Raw genomic sequence first — 21224 nt, 5'->3', positions numbered from 1 at the left:
AAAGTTCAAGTTTTAAACCAAGTAGCGAAACGAGGACCCACGTGATCAATAACTCAAAAATATCTTGGTACACAGAACCTTTTGTTGTCCGCTAGAGGTACTATTTAGTTATTATTTGCTGATATAATTAAGAGTTATTTTGTTAAGTAGTATAATTTACTTTTTATAAGATGTTCATTCGAGGTCCCCAAGACGGACTTAGCTTAGATAGATAATATTTTTTAAATATGGAGTTCTGTTTACCCATTAATTTGTTTATTTGGGTTCAAACATGATGATGTTTATAAAGAGTTATTTTTACATATATCATTATTGAAAAAATATATATTATAATTAAACTGTGGAGTCCAAGTTCTCACCTCTGACAATAATTTTACATTGTATCTTCAATTAGACATTTATTATTATACTGTTAATTATTTCCCCTAAGCAATTTTTAAGTGTGAGGCTGGGCATAAATTACTAAATATATTGTATATGTAAGGAAGGCTAGATACATGTATGTAGCCTTCCTTGAATATATGTATAGTATAGTAATTCATGGGTTTGGAGCATAGAAATATAATATATTTTTTATCCCTATGGGTGGGACATATAAAAAGGGGGACTTTTGCTTTTATCTGGCCGTTAATTTTGTAATTGGAAGTATAAAAAACGAATTTTATTTTCCTCAACAGTTGTCATTATTATTTAATTCCTGAGTAGTGAACATCCTTTTCTAAATATATTCCAAACTTGATGGAACTTTCGTGTGTGTTCATAAAAGAACGTAATCCTGAGGATTTGTTGCGGAGTTATAATTATAAATTGTTCTTGGACTTACAGTAGAATTGGGGATTTAAATCGGAGTAATTCTAGCAAATGTCCTATTTATATTCTTTTTTCCTTCCACTCTGGTCACAGCTGATTGTAGTGGATCTAATGAAACGTAATGAGCATTATTCTTTCTCTCCTCCAAAATATAGAAATGCAGGACAGGTTACTCCGGCAATCCAAATGAGGACTTTTTTATAGGCTACCTATTAAGAAAAGGAAACGCTTCTTCATAGTTGAGATCGGGCATATATAGTGTTGGATCGGTCCTCGGACCGATCGCCTTATCAGTCTTTTTTTCCCACCCCTTTCAGTCTTTTTTTTTTATCAGTCCGATCTTTTTTACCATTCAACAGTCCTAAGGACTGATACATCGTTATTTCAGTCATACGGTCCTAGCTATCTTTTTATTTTCTTCACTCATAGCTAAGGATTGAATAATATAAAGATTAAAAAAATAATGATATATAGCTAGAACGTTCTAGCCACAGACCTCCTACATATAACTTCATGTATCTCCATCGTATAATATTTAGTAGAGCTTATATTTTATAATTATCGCTCGGCTCATAAAATACTCTTAATGGAGGGAAAGTTAATGATGTCCCTTCCATCATTGCCTATACGTTCAAGAATAAGACAGTAACTTCTGATTTAAAATATTTAGTTCAATATTTAATTAATCATTGCATTAATAAATAGGCAGAAAAATTATTAAGAAGGCTACAAAAACTAAGGAATTTAATAAAAAATATAATTAAAAAATCAGTCAAGAACAGAGAAGCGGATTGTTCACATACTCTATTCATAGCCCTTCATTGAAAATCATAATAAATTCCTGGTATATAATTAGAAAAATGTTTGTGACCATATTAAAATATTATCCTCACAAGGATCTAAGATTTATTTAAATTAAGTTATATAATACATTTTATAACTATACCTATTTATGAAGTATGTTTTCCATAATAGTATATTACTAGTTGTTTTGTTTATGTAAATAATTAAATATGTAACAAAATAATTAAATGATTTTTGTATTTATATTTAAAAATTATAAAATAATATAACAATGTGGAAATTATGTAAATGTACCTAAGTATTTATTCATTATACTTTATTTTAGACGTTCAAATGGACTTATAAGCTATATATCTTAGCCTTGTTAAGGGAAGTGGGGTTTTGATTGTATCAACATTCTTAGTTGATTTAATATATACGTATATTTTAATAATATAACTATGCCATTTCAATTTAATTTTAAGTATTATATATTATATTATGTGTACCACAATACAAGAGGCAAATATAGTAAATTTTGTTTATTTTTTTTTATTATTCAAATTTTTATAACCAAGTCCAATAACTTTTTTATATTTAAAAAATAAACACCCTTTAAGTACCTTCAGATCCGTAATTATCTTTTGGGACTTTCTGCTGTCCAAAGTTTTTGTATTTTAGATTATTTAAATAATAAGTCTGTGTTAATTAATATTTTAATAATATTTATGAAAATAATTCACCAATACATTTGAAATATATATTGATAAAGTATAATTCGAAAAAAATAGTTATTTGTATTTAGTATTTAATATTATTAGCATTTCTGCCATGTAATTTGACTAGAGATTTCTTGAATCACATAGTGCATTTCTAGCTGTCGAAAAGACCCTTGGGTGTGAAAAGAAGAACCTTGAATAATATACAAAGAAAAATAAAGTTGGGATAGCTTTTGAAATCTATATTTCCCAATACTTTGCCACCAATTTAATAAGCTTTCGTTGGAACTTACACATTCTTCACCCAGGAAAATATTTAGTTTCTCTTTTATATAGCGCTCATTTTTTAGTTTACATACCTTATTTTTTTAGATATAGTCTTTTGTTCCTTTTAAATAAGTTGCATTAACGTATTTTTTTGCATGTTGTCTTCTTCTTCATCATCTTTGTCTTCTTTTTCAGTAGAGATTAATACAGACTCGGTTTGTCTTGCTCTAAATGTTGTCTATGGTAGAATGTATAATGTTGTCATTTTTAAATCCAACCATTTCAAACCAAGGGTTGGAACCAAGGGTTCAGTAATGTCAATATCCTCAAATTAATATATTTTTTCAGATGAAATCATGGAAAAACGAGAATCTTTAAAAAAAAAATGTAAATTTTTTTTAAATATTGTAGATATAAATTTCTTATTTATTTCACTAATAATATTTATTATTAAGGATTTACATTCTTTGGAAAAATGTTCGCCACAAATGATAATTCTTTGCATCTGCATCCCACTTTTTAGGTTTATATCCAGCTATTTGAAGCACCAAGTTCTTTGACTCTCTTTTCGTTTCTACTAATTCTTTTACCATATGATTTAGAAGTTCTGTATTTTTCACAAATGCTTCTTCTAAACGGGAATGATTTGAATAACAACTCATAGATTCTTCTCAGAGTCTAAACCCATCACTATCATTAGTCCATTTCCAAACTTTATTCTTCTCTTCGCGTTTCTTTATCGTTACTAGGCTGCCTCACTTTGACTTCCACAAATTTCTCATTTGCCAACTTCATCTTTTCTATTTCAAGCTTAATTTTCAGCTCTTTTAAGTTATGATCACGACTTCTCTGAGACTCCGAATCAACATTTTTTACCTTTGCCCTTATAACTCTCTTCCAAATCTTTTACTTCTGTTACTGCAAATAAGTTCTCCTTTAGTGCTTTGGTTAGCTCTTCTACAGTCAACATATCAACTTTATTCCTGTGCTCGATCAGCTTTGTCTTCAAAGTGTTGAGACTTGTCACTGTTTCTTCAAACTTACCCAATAATTTTTCCAAATTTTTACTCGAGAATCCGTTTCTAAACCTCCTTCTAATTTGTCTCTCTGCTTCTCTTTTTTGTCTTATAGCAGCTTTATTTCACTCCATACCTCTTCAACTTCTTTCTCAGACATCTCGTTTGTAATACAACACCTGTGGTCCTCCTTGATGCGGAATTTCTCAAACAGAGTAACCAAACTGTAGTATATAAATTTTTTAACTAAAATGAACGGTCCGTGGTCTTTAGGACTTGTCCCATTTGACTCCTTAGTTAACTATTATAATAAAACAAACATTAATTATATATATCTATTTTATTAAATTTGTTAAAAACTTTTAGTGGAGTCCCATCTCCTCCTTTACCAAGTACACCGATGATTTTATATATTTGAAAAGTAAGAAAAGGAAAAACTAGTATCAACAGGTGAATTCGATCCATTATTTTATAAATGTTTCATAGGAATATTTAAATGCTCACTTAAAAATATTTGTGCATCTAAAGGTACCGTTTATGTTTTATTTAATATTCTTTTCTGATAGAGTAAGCAGTACAAATATGAATCCTTAGTTTTATATTCCTATTTAATAGATAAATATCAACAATTATTAGTAAATAAGCATAATTATTATTAAAATATAATATATTACTGAATGTAAAGTAATAGAACAATGGAACATAATAAAAAAAAACGAATAAACACCTTATTAATTTATATTTAATGTCATAGTGTAGCCTATTTTAAAAGCACTCCCGATTATGATAGAGTCTGAGGGTCAAGACATGAGAAAATCGTTCGTGCTGATCCTAATCTTAGCTCTTTCATTGACAGTTCCTGTAAGTGCAGGAACCATCTTGATCACGTCCATTCGGAAGTTATTAAAATTGCTTAGAGCAATCCTGTTCTTTCATTCTGCTTATGATTATCGTTATAGGTGGCACTGAAGGGAAGAAATAACCACCTGATGAATAATGCTACTTCATAAAGATAATTATCGATGGAGATTAATGGTTACTTAACAAGGTTATAGTTTATTATAAATATAAATTATGTTCAATTGAATTAATTAATATTCTGTAGATCTGTGTGATACATATTCTACTTTTTTTATTTTAATCCTGACCATTGTCGTTTTCTTTTCAAGGTTTAAATGAAAAAATACTGTCATTATATTTATGGGGTTTACTTCAACACCGATAATTTTTAATAAGCTTTTGAAAATAGTGGTTTCATATCTAACGTCACAACTTACTATAAGTTGTAGTATCTATTTAGATGAATTAATTTTTATGGACAATGCCTATGTGCAAGCCTCACTCTCCTCGTGTATAGCATTGATGTTATACACAATCCTTGGTTTCAAGTTCTTATTAAAATAATAATTATTGATTCAAAGAAAGCAACTTATTTATTTGGGGTTGTCATGGGACTTCAAGTTCATGACTATTTCACTTCCTAATGAGAAAGCGAAGAAGATCCGAGCTCTTGCATCCTAGGGTTGTTGGTCCAAGACTTTTCTTATAAATCAAGGAAGTGTATTTGGCATTTGATACCACAAGTTTTTTGAACTAGTAATGAAAGATTTTAATTACCTATTCTTTGTCCCCTCATCCTCTTTATTGGACTAGGTGCTGCCGCTGGTCTAGGAATAGAGTTAGAAGTCGATGTAGCGGTAAATTAATTAACCGATAGGAGACCCTCCTTTTTTTCCTCTGCTTGATCTTAAAGATCAGAAGCACTATACATTGCCGCTACTGTCCGGGATATCATACTGGTCTCCTCATAGGCTCCCATAAGGGCCCTCGAGGACAACCTAAAGGTCTTATAAATGACCATCAGAGCCACTTGTCGTAACCTAGTTTCCAGTCTTCTGACCTCTTTGGTTTCCATGGGACAACCGAGTCGGAGAAATTATAACAATCTTTCATGAAAGTCTTGAATTTCAATACTTCTCCGTATCTGAAATAAAAAAAATCTTGAAAATACAAGTGATGATATATTTTTTGGACAAACGGATCAGCGCAGAAGGGCAAAATCTTCCTCACACCTGATTAACGAATAGGTACGCAATGGAATTAATAATTACGTCATTTCAGCTATTGCAGTTCCCAAAAAAGACTGATAAGGACCGGTTCTAGGACTTATAAAATTAATTAGGATCGGACCGATAGGACTGCAGTCTCTTTAGCTTTTATTAGACCGATCCAACCCTAGGCCTATACGATTTCTTAGCAATTACTATTTACTTATTTCTCTTTCACTGATAGTTTAGGTAAACTTTGAACAAATGTATCAATACTAAAAGTTCCTATTAATATACCTATAGGAAAGATTATGAACCGAATAAAAATTCAAGATTGTGCAACAAACATTTTAGACAAGAAGACTATAAATCTAAAATCACGGATTCAAACCCCATAGAAAAATACTAACTATTCTCTCTCGCCTTATGTTTAAAAAAAAGATGCAGTTCCATCTATATTTCAGGGTGTTTAAGCCATATTTAAGGTTGATAATTTTGGTAAGGATACAAAACTGTGCAAGGAGAAGGGAAGAAATACTTATGGAATCTTTGACTAAAATAATAAATATCTTCCTCTATCAACAACGTTATCAATTCCGGTCTTAATTATTAAATATTAATATAATATTAGATACTGATAGTTGATAGAGAACTGAATAAAATGCCTAAAATAACGTCTCTTTCTGTATAAATTTCTGGAAATCGAGGCCCAGGAATTTGAAAAATACTTACCGGAGGAGAAACAGATGGTTTGTCGAATTTTTAGAAATAAATGTCCCTTTAGTCCCCTGTCTAGAATTAAACGCCACTCATTATCCTCATCTCATATCAAGAGCAGGGGTATTCATCTAAAAAATCAAGTTAATGATGAATACATCAAGTTAGACTTTAACTCTGATCTCACAAAGATGCTTATTACATGTAATATACTATGTTCAAAAAATTTATGGAGAAATACACGGGTAAATTCTTCCCTTCCCGAGGAAGCATCATTAATTAATGAAGATGTTGGTAATAATGTCATTGATAGAAATACCCACATTGTAAATTGTGAAGTTGAGAAAATTTTCAGCATGTTTAAAGTCATCCAGACCAAATTACGATCACAGTTATCAGTAAAAAGTATAAAATATTTACAAATTTCGAAATAAAACTCTGAATTTTGTACCATCTAACAGTAAGTATTAATTTTTTTAAAATCTAATCATAAAATATTATTCTATTTTAGCTAAAATTATCAAGAATTATGATAAACAACTCATTAAATGGAAAAAACAACTGCTTAAATGGTCACAACAACGGGGATTGTAGCTTTGGATGGTTCGCAACTAGTTTGTCTGAGACTAGTTTCTTCACTTAAAGACTTGGGGATGATCATTAGTTTTTCCAATATTACATAGTCAATAGATATTACTTTTTTATCACTTAAGGATTAGCTTTGGTTCATAAGCTCCAAGAAATGTTGTTCAGGAAACTCATAAAAGGCGAAAACAACTGCTTAAATGGTCACAACAATGGGGGTAGTTGCATTGGGTGTAGCATTATAATTAGGAATTGTGTGTATCCTGCATGATAATAGTATGTTGTTATACACGCATAATTAAGGGGGGGGGGGGATCTTTTTTGATGCTCTTAATAAGGAGTAATATCGGCGGACATTACTCCATAATTTGCTTTTCCTTTAAAAGTTTACGATTGATTTAATTCTAATATTGTTTTTTTTATTAAATTTATTGTCTAATCTTATGACTTTGACATTTACTTTATTAATAATAATTATTTAGATCTCATTGGTAGAGATATATCTATTCTGTGTATAATTTTATATAGCAACTTCCAAATGAGGAAAAAGGGTTGATGATCATTTTGATTAAACTCCACGTCTGGCTTGTATTTTGAAACCTAAAGTTATGACATATTTAACTGAATTCCAATGTCAGAACAAGAAAATTGGATCAATCTATTATTTCAATATTTTGTATTTATAATTTATTATTATTATTAGTTATATGATTACAATTGTTTAATTTTGTATATTTAAGATACATGTATGATAGTTTATTTTTTAGTATGTAGATTATATTTGATTTAAGCCTTCTTTTTTAAACTTCGAACTTCAAATAAATATTGAAGTACTCAACCTTGTCGTTTCATTAGTTATTATTCTGAGAATATGGTTCATAATGAATTACAATTTCATGGAGTGTGACGTTTTCACATCTACTTTAACGGATAAAAAATGTCTAAATAAATCATACGTAGTATATCTTTATTAAACATTTTGCTCCAAAATACTTTTGTTATACCTTCAAAAATCATAATAAAGCAGGCAGCTGATAATCACAGCAGCATTTTAAACAATGATACCATAAGTCTTTCTCCCCCTTCTCATTGCACGCGTTTTTCTGTACAGGATTATCAACTTTGGCCATATTTGATATTACTCAAAACCAGTCCAGTTCCGAGAACTTCTGCTTCAAGTTCAACTACTAAGTAAAACAAAAGTAATTAGATAATAAGTCATACGTGCATAAGTCTTTTTTATGTACTAATATTTTTTCTATAATCATTACAGATTCCAAAATGAAACGATTCGTCAACTATACGAAGAAGTAACCTACTTTGAAATAAATAAAATAACACCTTTATTAGATATAATCGATTTAGTTGTTTGCCGTCTGATACTCATCTTATAATAAACGGAGATATTCTTCTTTTTTGCTATATAAATGGAACAGTTCCCCAAATTTATCAATCCCTTTAAATATTTGATAATTTAAAATTTACATTATGTAATCATTGCACAACTATAACTGAAGACAAATTTAAACATATAGCCACTCTGAGGAAATTGAAACTCTTAATCAAATAGGAAACTTACTATCTTATTGTAAATCTCTCCATTCTGAGACTTTGGCGAAATCAAAGCTTGAAAATTGTATAACAATTCTAAATACCATTGAAAATGAAGAATATAATATTGAAAGAGAAATAAATTTTATAGTTGAACAGTTAAACAATGCATCAAAATTAAAACAGAGAAGACGGTTCTCCATGCAGTTTTTGGCAACGTGTATGCTATGTGAAAACTGTATTTTAGCGTAGTCAAGAATAAACATGTACTTAGCTCTGGCGCAGGATAACAAAAGCAAGGCTAATGGGTATATCTCTAATCTAAAGTACTTATATTTGAAATACAAAAGAAATAGAACCAATAATTAAAATAGTGGAATATCTGGACTGACAATTTTTGATTGAATCCCTATTTATCATAATGAATATCTAGAAAATTAAATTATCTGAAAAATGAATTTTCAAGAATGCTGGACTCATCAATATGACATTATAAAAAGCAAAAGGAAAGCTTTTCGTATCTTATGTAAGGAAAAAGTTGTGAGCAGATCATGGAATGTGGCTTTTACAAAAAAGTGAAAAAGAACGTAAAGAGTACATTATGCAAGAGCTAAGATTTGGTTTCTGCAAATTTCCATTTTTCATACATTTTCATACATTTACGGATGGAAAAACTTTCAGTGACTGTTCGTTTCTTAAAAAGGATTTTGTGGACTGTGCTGGGGGGGTATGGGGGGAATTGAACAATATATACGCTATTATCAAGTGCATAAAAGATTTATCTATTTCAGAAACATTGTTCAATTTGGGTAATGGCCATGAACGCTAATTGAGAGAGTAAATTAGGAAAATACTTGGCTGGCTGTGATTTCTTTTCAATTTGTCGTGATGAAACTACTGATATCACATCGTCTGCACTACTAGCAATATTTTCCAAATACTCTAGAGGAGATGAAATGTATGAAGAATTGCTGAGTTTAAAAACTTTGTCTTCAAATACCACAGGGAAAGAGAAATGCCAGATTGTTGTAAATATATTGCGTGAAAGAAATATAGATATCTCAAAAAGTTGTATCGGTAACAACAGATGGAACACCCAACGGGTTAGGCGTAATATTGGATTTTTAAAGCTTTCCACAGAAGAAGATTGTTATCCCATTTTACCCCCCGCCTAGTTTTAAGAACGGAAGGATGTGACATCAAACGCACTAAGGTAGTCAACCTGTTATCAGCAGGAGCATTATAGAAATGTGAATTCAGCTTAGTGCTAAACGAAGTGGAATCCCCTTGTTATGTATTGTTAAGGTACAATAATGTGTATGTTGGCCTTGTACAGGAAAAAATTCTCAAATTATTTGTCGAATATTTAAATGAGATATAGCTCTTTTCTAAACTTGGAAAATAATAATAATTTTCCTCGAGTTGGATTATGATGCCTAGCTCAGTATGTTAATGTTTTTTTTACTTTTGTATCAATGAATTTAAACTATTTAAATGTTAAGCTATAAGCCTATTGTAAAATCATTGATATTATATTTTGGATTATCATTGCTTTTGAAAGTAAGCGGCATATTTTCCAAGGTGACTTAGAAATTAAAAGTTAGAAATGATTTCCGTGAATAAAAAAGAAAACGTGAGGATTTACCAAGATCAGACTATTGGGATTACTGAGGAAGCCTATTTTAAGTCAGTTTTAATTTCCATGAAAGACCATTTTCATCAAGATTAACACAATTTCGGGCGCTTGAAGAAATTCTAATTATCGTAAAAAATCTGGAAAAGGCAAATTTTATCCAACTGAAAATAGATTTGTTTTGATGGCTAGAGATAGATAATTTGGAAATCGAGTTCCATTTGGAAGCAAAAGTTTATCCGTCTTAGGGCCTATTTTAGAAGAACATAATTCAGACAAGTTACATGGATTAGGTTCTTGTAATCAAGATGAAGAATTATTATTTGCTTGGAATTGCATTCCTGAAACGTTTAGTGCTCTCAAACGATTCATAAATGCATTATTGGCAAGTTTATCTTCAACATATGCATGTGAAACATTGTTTTCTTCACTAAACTGCAACAAGAACAAAAGAGAAATAAGTTAACAGATCTGCCTGTGTTTTAATTAAAAAAAACATAATAAACCTAATCTTAAAGAATTGGCAGCAGGATTCAATGCTGTCACTCGTACGGAATTTAATCTGCCGTAGGGATAACTTATATTATTGAAGAAAAAGAATTCCCTACGCTTATCCCTAAAAAGGGATATTTTCTCTTTACTTTTTCTTTAGTAAATAGGAATGAGAATATCCACGAAACTTTCTACATTAAAAAAATTTAAAATATGAGAGGGAATAGTTAAAATTGTGTTCTCGGTAGTTCTAGTATATTTTTTTACTTAAATTAGACTTTAGATATATATTTTCTGTGGAATATTCGTAAATATGGATCTGCATCAATCCATTGTTCCAATGAATTTATATATTTTCAGTAAATTGAGGACGATCTTTGGCCCACTCATTATCTCTCATCCCCAATAATGGAAGGATAATTTTTTTGCAGAGATACATTTTAACATAAGGTATATTACACTGACTTCTAATCTCGTAGATCATTCACTCAAGAATGTATCACCCCCTCCACATCTTATATGGAATCCTTGTATACTCCCAGGGCCGTACGTCAGTATTGCGCTTTGTCCGCTTCAGCGGACCAAAACAACCTTACTCAACCGTCCACCAATCATATAGGTATGTAAATATAGATGAATTAAGTCATAATTAATTTTTAAAATCTATTATATATATGTAACTTATGACCAACTCATAATAGTACTGAGTCATTATAATAAAATTACATATTTGTAGCACGCCCACCCAATAGGAAGCTAGATTATTTTTCTCAAAATTGAACATGGAATACACTTTCCAACAAATTATAGTTCATTTAAATGAAAAAATGATTCTGATTAATCCTTTGGAGGCACCACAAATTGTACTTAAAGTAGCCAAAATTCACCGGCACATTTATAGAATTAGTAAATTAATAAATTATATCTCTAAGACAATATTGGGGCCAAATTAAGTCAGATAGATAAAACGGAGGTTTTAAACTACAGTTAACACTCTCGGGTATCTCAATTCATCGCAGAAATTTGAATTCAAATCCTGTAATTTACCATAATATCTCTTTCAAATATTGCCTGTCATTTTATAAATATAAATGATTCAACCTTTGAATATAAAACGCGTTTTCCGCTTCCCGTGATACATTTCTGATAATTAATAAATTACTGCAATTATTTCAAGAGTACTTTACAGCCAAAAATAAAAAAACAAAGACGCACACAACATTTTTCGTATGGATTTAAAGTACTTCACGTTGAGTGGATATTTGAGTTCGATATTACGTTTAACGTTACTGGTTGCAAATGTGAAGTACTTTACAGCAAAAAAAAAAAAAAAGACGCACACAACATTTTTCGTATGGAGTACTCTTGAAATATTTAAGAGCGTGAGAATTTGTTTCATTGAATACAAGATAAATTAAATTATTACAGCTTAAAAGGGACATAAATAATAGTTATGTACTTTTTTTGTTATGTATATATTTATAAAAGTCTGTTTATGCTCTTATTGTTTTGTTTATCGGCGTCTCAATATTTGTAGTACACGTGTTAATTATATATTAAATTCAGTTAGTATTAAGTAATACAAGACTACAAATGGTGTCAGGAGTAAAGCGGGGAAAAATAAATAAAGCGAATTAAGAGTGCACTGGGATTGTTGTGGGACAGAATATGGCTGCAAATGGTAATAGTCTACCTCCCCCCAAAGCCATTGGATCTCTCTGGCAATGCTAGTGAGAATATCACGTAGTTTCTCCAGGATTATGACTTATTTGGTTGCCACAGGATTGGACCCAGTAGGTGAAGAGGCCCTTAGGGTGTACAATAGATTTGTATGGTCATCTGCTGCAGGAAATCAAGGAGAGGCAGGACATGTCCCAGAAGAGGATAAGAGTGACCCGGAGAAAATTCTATTAAAATTTCAAAAATACTGCACTGCAGAGACGAATGTAACGTATGACAGATATAAATTTAATCTATGAATACAGGAAGAAAGAGAAAAATTTGATAATTTTCAATCCAAGATTAATACACTTGTGAACACATATTCTAATGGAGATATGAGGGACGAGTTTATCAAAGGTCAAATTGTACTTGGAATAAATAGTGGCAAGGTGAGATCAAGCATATTACAGGATGGTGATCTTATACTGGAAAAGGCCATGCATGAATGCAGAGTAGAGGAATGTTCAGCAAGATAGGCTGAGATTAAAAACGAGTCAAATATTCAGGTTCAGGCGATTGGAACCGAAGATTTAAAAAAGACAAAAGACATCAGGATAAAGTGAAGCACAGCATATTGTTCTTGTGGATTATTATGCAAGATGGATTGAGGTTCCTAGTTTACAAACAACAACATCGAATGAAGTCATTGATAGGAGGAAATAGGTATTTTCTACATTTGAAATCCCAGATCAAGTTAGGTCTGATAACGCCAGTTATTATTCTTCAAAAGAGAGCAAACTATTTACCAATGAATCTGGTTTCCGTCATCTTACAAGCAGTCCAGCACATTCATCAAGAAATGAAAAAGCAGAGAGAGAGCAGTCAAAACTTTTAAAAGACTTTGATCAGGCAGCAAGGACCCTTATTTAGTTATTTTAAATTATAGAGCTATTCCTCTCTCAAATGGATATTCTCCAGCTGAGCTAATGATGGGAAAAAGGTTCAGCACAAAAGTTTATGTAGCTGCATGCCAGTTATCTTCAATAATAATAGCTAGCCATGCTCTTCATCAGTTGGAGGAAAATAAAAAGACGGCACAAAAGATTAATTTTGATCCATAACACGCAGCAAAACCTTTGATTCCTCTTCAGAAAGGAGATGAACATGTAATACTAGATAGAAGACAGTCTGGAATTATTATAGGAAATTCAACACCACGTTCCTATATCATTGAAACATATAGGGGTTCGTATAGAAGAAATCGGTCCCAATTAAATAAGATGCCACCTCCTCGCCTAGAAAATTCTATAACTACAGAAACTAATAAAGATGCAAAAGATCTAGCTCCAGCAGTTATAAAAGAAACTGTTACTAAGTTGGGACGGGTGTCTAAGCCCCAGCGATCTACAATGATTTTATTAAAGGTTGAATTAGCTTAGTTATATGTTATACATTATTTTTATAAGTCTATTTATCCTTTTATTGTTTTGTTCATTGGCTTCTCAATGTTTGTAGTGCACGTGTTAATTATAAAATCAATTCAGTTAGTATTAAGTAATACAAGACAACACATTACACAGACGAAGTCCCCATCCTGAAAGCACAGTGGACAAACTCTTCAATACTCAGAAGATGCTTTGTCTATGAATAAGTCATAGCCATGAGCTTGGAAAATTCGTCATGAGAGAAAGAATGAGGTGATATGGAAATATTTGTAAACAGTTTCGTAATCCGAATAAAAATTAGGAATAAAACATTTTTTTATTTTTTTGCATGATATGAAACGAACATGGTAGACATCATATTGAAGAAAAAACCCATAAGTTTAAATCCCCTCACTCGATCCTTTCAATGAAAATTCAATCTGAAATTAAGTACAGTTTGGTTCTCGTCAATTTAAATGGAAATTGATTTGAATAATATGGAACAAATCAAAGAAAGAATAAGAACAGAAGATGTACCGCTGTTTCAGGAAGGTACTGGCTTTATTATTATTCTCCGTACCTTCCTGAAATAGTGATGGGTTTAGACGTGGAGAATACGTCTATGTGTTACTGTTCAAATCATTTCCGCTTGGAAGAGGCATTTGTGAAAAATACAGAATTCTGTAACCATATGGTAAATGAGTTATTAGAAACGAAAAAGGAATCAAAGAATTTGAAAACCTGAAAAGTGGGATGGAGAAACAAAAAATTATCATTTGTGGAAAACTTCGTTTTTAGAAATCTTAGAAGCATTGATTATTAAGAATGACGCAGGAAAGTTAGCATTATCGATTCAGGCATTACCTAGTTCTTATTAAGAGGAAGAAAGAGTAAAAACAAGAATTAAAGTTATATTTGAGAAATTTGATTAACTGAACAAAATGTACTGAAAGAAATAACATCAGAGTTTCATAAAATACGAAGAATTGAAGATGGAAATAGTGAATTAATGAAAGGTCTGCTATTATCTGTCAAGCATTTTTGAGATCAGATGAAATAAATAGTCAAACTAAATATGTAGATAAGGTTTTTTGATAAAAGATATTATTACAATAAATTACGTCAGAGATCATCCATATTATATATAACAATGAAGAAAGGTTACAATGTGGACGAACTAGTCTTATTTCTAAGGAACAATGTGTATCCATATAGGAAGAGAAAAATGTAAGAACAAAAAAATCACTCACTACCGTCTATGTTCAATAAATAAGCCGTGAAGATCGAGTATGATTGTGGCAGTGGCAATTACTATTATTACCTCACGAAATGTTAAAAAGTTTGTTATATTATCTGTAAATGAACGTCATTATATAATAACAAAAAGAAGAGTTTGTTTTCGAGGTCTCTAAGTTGGACATAAAATGTATATGTGTCCAGATTTTGTACCACCTTTGTAACAGACACAACCATCACAATCTCCTTCATATACCAATCAATAGATATAATGAAATAGAAAGCACAAATGTTAAGACTTTGAAGGGAAATAAATTATGTTATTCAAGATAGAAATTGATTATGGAGACAAGTTCGCGGGTTGATATATTCTAGGATTGATAAAAGCACTATAATGAAAGATTTAGTGTTTTAATTGTGTTTGAATGGAATGTCTGGCAAGATTTGTTACGAAGTCGCCGGAGGAATGTTACATGAAGGAAAGACGAGGAAATATAATGTTACTGTTTGTTTTATTAACCAAAATCAAGTAGAAAAAGTTTTCAATCTACGCTTGTTTTCTATAAGAAATATAGCAAATTTCCGGAATTAGAAATGGAATTTTCATAAAATATCTGTTCTGAAAGTGTTTTCAAGATAAAATAGCAAAAGAATGTGGAGCAATTGGTGTACTCATCGGTCAAGATTTTAAATATCTTCTTGGCTTGTTGTTGGTAGAGTTATGGAAGTGTCAAATAATTCTCTAAATTGTGTTAGAGGGAGAGTCGACGTTTTTAGAATATATGGTATAATTGTAAAAGAGGTAGACAATTTTCGGAAAATAATGTTGAATGATCAATCAGGAGTAGAACCTACTAGATTGTGCTTGTGTAGTGAGAAAATAAAATAAAATTAAATTGGTGAATGGTCACGTGATAACGGAGATGAAAGAACCAAATCCGAAAACATTTGTCTTCATATTTGGAGATAAGTCTAGTTCGGATCTATCTCATAACGCATTCTCATTTATTGCATAAAAATACGCTAATGAGTACCCAGAAGCTAGAAAAGTTTTATTTAAAGAGAATTATGTTGACAATATTAGTATCGTAGTTGGGAAAACGTATTCTGTCTAAGATAAAAGTAAAAAGGTAAATTATATCTGTTCACATTCACACAAAGATATAGGTAGTGTACTGGTTTCACATTCACTCATATTTCTAACCAAATTAAATGTAAAGTTTCCGTTCAGCTTATTACATTATTATTTTGCTATTATCTTCTTAGACACTTATAATTTTTATATGGAATAATTATGGAAATGTTTCAATAGAAAATTTAATTTGACGAAGTACATCTTAGAAAATATTTTTGTTAGAGGATGCCCCCATCATTTTGTTAAGCAGTCATTGGATTACTATTAATTTACATCTAAACACTACAAACCATTCATAAAACACTTAAATAAAATCTTCTGAAATTGTTAATTATATTATAAAAATCATAAATTTTCTGTCATATGTATGTAATAAATAATTGCATTGTTATTATATAGTTTTTAAGATATTTTTGGATTATCTTTTATTAAAACATATACCAATACTGTGATGTGTACATTTCATAAGTTAAAATATGCCACAAAATACTGAAACTGAAGCCCAGAGAAGATGAAGATTCTTTTGTCGCTCTCAATAGGGGCATGGATGAAATATTCTCCCCGATGGACTCGATACTTTCTCTGCACTTCTGCCTCACAGAGTTGAAACAGAGTGTAGGAGAGCCGATTGATGACTACGTTTCTCACCTCGGCGCCCAACATGATTCCGTAAGCTTATCTGCGCTAACTGTAATACATCATATGAAGATGATGTTCTCGTTGGGACATCATGAAGAATACATCCGCCCCCAAATTCGTCAGTTGGTGTTTGCAAAAAAGATCGTCAAGTTGAGCTTTCGAGAATGCCGATACCCACTCCTGTCAGATGAACTCAGATACAGCTGTTCTCATGTCTGATATAAAGGCTACAAGGGGACTCGGCGTCCTGGATGTAGCAATTCTTGTCTAGACCGACCTCATGGTGATGTACAACTTTCGAAGAACCCCTGTAACTTTTGTGGTTACACACATGTGCCCTGCCGTGCAAGTTGTCTGCAATTGGCAAGAAGTGCTGCAAGTGCAATGGCACTGATCACTTTACTTCCTGCTGCAAACACTGATTTAGTGCCACTGTTACGGGGTGTACGTACCACTTTTCCCGTTAAAAGCCCTCCCAAAAAGCTATTTTCTACCTGATTGTAAATGGAGAGTTGGTTACCTTATTAATCGATTTGGGTGCAAATGTGAACATTCTAACGACGAAAAGAGCCCTTCCCCAAGCTCTAAAGTCACTGGTCATATCATGACATATGGAGGGAATAAAATTCCAACTAATGGGCCTGTTGCCTTGAGATTGTGATAAATGGGTCAGATCAAGGACAATTGGAATTCCTTGTTACGGATAAGGACAAGCCAATTTTTGGTTATCAAGTTTGTCTAAACCTTAAGTTGGTCTCCTTACACTCACCTAGTTTCCTTTGTCCTGCTGCTGAGGAATGTAATGGAGAAATTGAATCCTTTCAACACGATTTTGAAGAAAATTTCATGGACTCACCTGGTTATTGCTATGCACTCAAAGACTGTGTTTCAAGATGAGTAATGATGCTATGGCAAGGTGTAAATGAGGATGTCTGGTATAAGTGGCTCTTCGCAGTCAAGTAATTGATGAGTTGCGAGCAATGATCAAGCGTGTAACTTTTACAAAGTTGATATATCAGAATGGACATCTCCCATTGTAACAGTGATGATACCAGATGGAAAGGTTCATGTATGTGTGGATTTTACATAGACCCTCTCACCTATTATTAACAAACAACTCTACCCTTTACCTCATTCTGAAGAACTATATGCCAGGCTGGTTGGAGGCCGTTTTTTCTCTAAGTTGGATTTTCGACATTGTCACGAACAATACGAGTTGGATGAACGCTCCAAAGAACTCCTGACAGTCAACACCCCTATTGGGTTATTGAAGTACAATGAACTTCCTTATGGTCTACCTTCAGCTCCAGTTATAGTTATAGTTGATAATATTGTAGAGAAAAACGCGTGCAAGGAGGAGAGGGGAAAATACATATGGTATCATTGTTTAAAATACTGATGTGATTATCATCTGCCTGCTTTATTATAATTTTTGAGGGTATAACGAATGTATTTATTAGCAAAATGTTTAATGAAGATATACTACGTATAATTGACTTCGACGTTTTTTATCCGTTACAGTAGATTTGAAAACGTCACACTCCATGAAATTGTAATTCATTATTAACCTTATTCTCAGAATAATAGCTAATGAAACGACAAAGTAGAGTATTTGAAATATATTTGAAGCTCAAAGTTTAAAAAAGAAGGCTTTAATTAAATATAATCTACATACTAAAAAATAAACCATTAAACATTTACCTGTCCTGATTGTTCTTTTGTAAAACTACAACAGCTAAAATGACGTAGGTACTACTAATCACGTCATTTGAGTAGCTGAAGTTACATCATAATTCCTAATTCATGACCTCTTTCAAAGGGTGTCTGGAGGGGAAGCTGTATTTCACAATACATGTGAATACTTAATATAGAGATATATGAAATAAGTCAGTTCGGATAGACTATAATTATTAAAAAGAGGAAATTGTTAGATTTAACATTGGAAATTAGACTGGAAATATGAATAAGCCTTTAGTTGATATATTTTCTGATGATCCAACTTTTCATTTGTTCTTTAAGCTTAGGCACGGACAACAACTTGTACGAAAAGATAGAAAAATCTTGGTAAACATGCTTATTAATAATTAATTATTACTTGTGCTCCTTGTGTAGTGTTAGTTGGATTCTACTCCAATGAAAAACACATCTTAAGAATGATTGATACTTAGACGACCTCGAGACAGAGGAATGCCAATCAGGACTTTACCAGTTAAATAGGAGCTCCAACATATTCCATCCAAATTATTCTTCATGTGCAATGTCCATTGAAACTCAATCGATACTCATGGAGTCATTGATTAATCCACTATCGACTCCATCTCTTTTTTAAAGATATTGTCTCTTTGGAATTTATTTATTAATAAAATCAGTTGTCATGATTTTTTATACAACAGTTCTAATCAACTTTTAAAGCATCCACATAATTAAATTAATGATTAATTAATTATTGAAATTTATGACAAAGAATTAAACATTTTATGTTTTAATTTTGGAGAAACATGTATGGAAATCATTTTTATATAGTATTAAAGTATGAACATAGTTGATAATATTGTAGAGAAAAACGCGTGCAAGGAGGAGGAAAAAAAAAGACATATGGTATCATTGTTTAAAAAACTGATGTGATTATCATCTGCCTGCTTTATTATAATTTTTGAGGGTATAACGAATGTATTTATTAGCAAAATGTTTAATGAAGATATACTACGTATAATTGACTTCGACGTTTTTTTATCTGTTACAGTAGATTTGAAAAAGTCACACTCCATGAAATTGTAATTCATTATGAACCTTATTCTCAGAATAATAGCTAATGAAACGACAAAGTAGAGTATTTGAAATATATTTAAAGTTCAAAGTTTAAAAAAGAAGGCTTTAATTAAATATAATCTACATACTAAAAAATAAACCATTAAACATTTAAGTTAGATATACAAAATTAAACAATTAAAATCATATAAATATTAATATTAATAAATTATAAATACAGAATATTGAAATAATAGATTGATCCAGATAATTTTTTCTTGTTCTAACATCGGAATTCAGTTAAATATGTCATAACTTTAGGTTGCAATACACAAGCGAGACGTGGAGTTTAATTACCCCTCTTCTTCATGTGAAAGTTGCTATATACAATTGTGCACAGGATATATATATCTCTACCGATGAGATCTAACTAATTATTAATAATAAATGTCAAAATCATAAAATTAGACAATAAATATATTAATAAAAAAATGTTAGAAATACATTCATCGTAAAGATTTAGAGCAAAAGCTAATTATGTAGTAATGTCCGGCGATATTACTCCCTATTAAGAGCATCAAAAAAAGATTTTCCCCCGTTATTTAGGTATGCTTATATAACAACATACTATTATCATGAAGGATATACACAATTGTTAATTATAATGCAACACCCAATGTAACTACCCTCGTTGTTGTGACCATTTAAACAGTTGTTTTTGCCTTTTATGAGTTTTCTGAACACCATTTCTTGGAGCCCATCAACCATAGCTAAGCCTTAAGTGATAAAAAAGTAATATTTATTGACTATGTAATATTGGAAAACCTAATTATCATACCCAAGTCTTACAGCGAAGTAAGTAGTCTCAGACAAGCTAGTTGCAAACCATCCAAAGCTACTACCCCCGTTGTTGTGACCATTTAAGCAGTTGTTTTTGCCCTTTACTGAGTTGTGTATCATAATTCTTGATATGTTTAGCTAAAATAGAATCATATTTTATGGTTAGATTTTTAAAAAAAAAAATTGAATATTTACTGTGAGATAGTACAAAATTCAGAGTTCCATTTCGATATTCGTAAATACTTTTTATGGATAACTTGATCGTCATTTGGTGTGGATGACTCAAAACATTTTTATATATATTTCTATATATGACATCAGTACCAACATCCTCCATTAATTTAATGAAGGTTCCTCGGGAAGGGATATGTTTACCCTTGTATTTCTCCATAAATTTTTTGAACGTAGATGATTAGCAATGGATAAGGTTATATTACATGCAATAAGCATCGTTGTGAGATCAAAGTTAAAGTCTTACTTGATGTATTCATCGTCAAATTGATTTTATAGATGAATATCCATACTCTTGTTATGAGATGAGGATAATGAGTGGCGTGTAATTCTAGACAGGGGACTAAAGGCACATTTATATCGACAAATCCGACAAACCATCTGTTTCTCATCCGGTAAGTATTTTCCAAATTCCTGGGCCTCCATTTTCATAAATCCAGACAGAAGGCGACGTCATTTTGGGGATTTTATTCAGTTCTCTATCGACTATCACCATCTCATATTATATTAATATTGAATAATAAAGGCGGGAATGATAACGTTCATGATTGATGGAAGAAGATGTATATTATTTAATCAATGATGCCATAAGTAATTCTTCTTTTCTCCTCGCACGCTTTTCTATTCTTACTAAAATTATCACCCTTAGTTATAGTACAAACAGTCCATGAAAAACTATTTGATGTCA

At 31.3% G+C, this 21224-nt stretch overlaps 2 long non-coding RNA genes across 2 annotated transcripts; both read right to left on the bottom strand.

The window, feature by feature from the left end:
* Nucleotides 1-2766: 2766 nt before the first annotated feature.
* On the bottom strand, nt 2767-3688 carry LOC121126694 (uncharacterized). Its single transcript, XR_005867098.2, has 2 exons — nt 3042-3688; nt 2767-2951 (listed from the first exon to the last, which is right to left on the bottom strand). It is a non-coding gene; the product is annotated as an uncharacterized lncRNA (long non-coding RNA).
* A 16236-nt stretch (nt 3689-19924) lies between these two features.
* LOC139906818 (uncharacterized) lies at nt 19925-21183 on the bottom strand. Its single transcript, XR_011782798.1, has 3 exons — nt 20501-21183; nt 20304-20443; nt 19925-20241 (listed from the first exon to the last, which is right to left on the bottom strand). It is a non-coding gene; the product is annotated as an uncharacterized lncRNA (long non-coding RNA).
* Nucleotides 21184-21224: the final 41 nt, after the last annotated feature.

Source organism: Lepeophtheirus salmonis, chromosome 12 (assembly GCF_016086655.4).
Source record: "Lepeophtheirus salmonis chromosome 12, UVic_Lsal_1.4, whole genome shotgun sequence".
In the NCBI taxonomy this organism is placed as follows: Eukaryota; Metazoa; Arthropoda; class Copepoda; order Siphonostomatoida; family Caligidae; genus Lepeophtheirus; species Lepeophtheirus salmonis.
Note: the sequence above shows the minus strand (reverse complement) of the source record. Positions and strands in the feature narration are given on the sequence as shown.